Source organism: Branchiostoma belcheri, unplaced genomic scaffold (genome assembly GCF_001625305.1).
Source record: "Branchiostoma belcheri isolate BF01 breed outbred unplaced genomic scaffold, Haploidv18h27 scaffold73, whole genome shotgun sequence".
Lineage (NCBI taxonomy): Eukaryota > Metazoa > Chordata > Leptocardii > Amphioxiformes > Branchiostomatidae > Branchiostoma > Branchiostoma belcheri.
In genome coordinates this window covers 376,869-378,574 of record NW_017804387.1, presented here as the reverse complement: position 1 = coordinate 378,574, position 1,706 = coordinate 376,869, and the positions used below count along the sequence as shown (strand labels likewise).

Sequence of the window (1,706 nt, the reverse complement as noted above, 5' to 3'; positions counted from 1 at the left end):
CAAGATTCGTCCTCGAATCTTCCGAGTCCGACATCCCTGGAGCTGCCACACTTATCCTCAGTGCCAGTACTCACAGGGCCCACATCGGGCGCCACTGCCCGGCTAGCTCAGTCGGTAGAGCATGGGACTCTTAATCCCAGGGTCGTGGGTTCGAGCCCCACGTTGGGCGCCACTGTAAAACCGAAAGAGGCGAGCAGGTCACAACCGGGAATCGAACCCGAGTTGTTCGCTTGGCGGTCACCAACGCTAACCACTACACTAAAAGGTCGCACGACCATTTAGCATGGTCAGTTAGCACTGTTACACTAGTGTAAGAAACCAGGAGGAGACAGTAGAAACAGATAAAAACCCCTTGGTCCCGGGCCGGATTTGAACTCACGGCTCCCGGGCCACAGTCAGATGCTCCAACTGAGTGAGCTAAAAGGTCTAGACCCATTGGCTGGGTCAGTTGGTAGCGCCTATAAACCCCCAACTGTTACAGGGACAAAGTAACTGCTATTCTAATCTATTAAACTATTCTTGTCATGCTATTAGGAGGTTTGACTTCTTCTCAGGAGGCAGTGGGAGATGAATTGTCCAACTCTTTGGAAAATAAATGGTTGGGAGACTTTAGCAATAATATAGTCTTTTGTTGTTGGTTGAGATATGAAAAACTTGGGGAAATATTGGCGACTTCTTTGAATAACTTTTTTCTTTCAAAATCGTAATGAAGACACTGACAGATAAAATGCATTTCATCTTCCACTGCTCCCTCCGTACAGTATTTACAGAATCTTTCGCTTACAGGCAGTTTCTTATATCTTCCTCTCTCTATCTCTAATGTGTGAGCGCTCATTTTACATAGAAATGATCTTAGCTCAAAATCAGGGTGATGCAGATAGGTTTCTTTTTTTAGTTTTCTATACAATCTTAATTTGCCGCTATTGATAGATAGATTGTGGAGGAAGGTTTGAATATACATGTCTGTTAGTCTTTTTCTCAACGATACACATACAAATCTATTGTTTACATGTAGATTGCTATTTTGCCAAATGAACGAGTTACCGCTATTGTCAAGTATCTCTTTCACGTGGCATAACCAGTTTTTCTTGTTGACTCCGGCTAGTTGGGCAGTCCTGGCTGCATACATATGTGTTATCAGCCTAATAAATCAAATCAAATCAATTACAAAGAAGAATTGCACGGCTAAAAATAAATTTGTACATTTCACCAATAGACCGCAAGAGGGCGCTTTCAAAAGACCTTGGTTGAGCGCATGCAAACGCTTCTATTTCCCTGAGTTGTTGAATATAATCGTATTATTGTGCGGTCGGATACTAACATGGCCCTTTTTGCAACGCTATTTATGTAATACAAACGGCTAATTCCAAGCCATATGCCATAAATTAGGAGAACCCAGAAAATAGTATATTCATTCATTTCGTTGCTTCCAGCTTAACCTTTGACCTCATTCACCTCGTTTTTGAAACGTTTTTTTCTGTTCTCCAAGGCTGCAAGACTGAAGTGACAAAATAGGAAATTTTGCTGTGTTCTAAAGATACACGTCGCGGTTGAAGAGTTCTGGAGTACCCTGAGGTATCTGTGTGGTGAGTCGGAAGTATGACAAGAGTATGAGATTTAGGGTAATTTGATGTAGATAGGTTAAAGTTAAACATGAAACGCGACGTGCAACAACGCATGCAAGATAAACACATGCAGTCTTGTTT

The 1,706-nt window shown here is 42.3% G+C and overlaps 1 protein-coding gene and 1 non-coding gene across 2 annotated transcripts in view; one reads left to right on the top strand and one right to left on the bottom strand.

The window, feature by feature from the left end:
• The window catches only part of LOC109485168, a 36,876-nt gene that overhangs the window by 20,738 nt on the left and 14,432 nt on the right, over nt 1–1,706 (bottom strand). The gene's annotated exons all lie outside the window — the stretch shown is intronic.
• Trnak-cuu lies at nt 97–169 on the top strand. Its single transcript has one exon. It is a non-coding gene; the product is annotated as a tRNA-Lys (tRNA).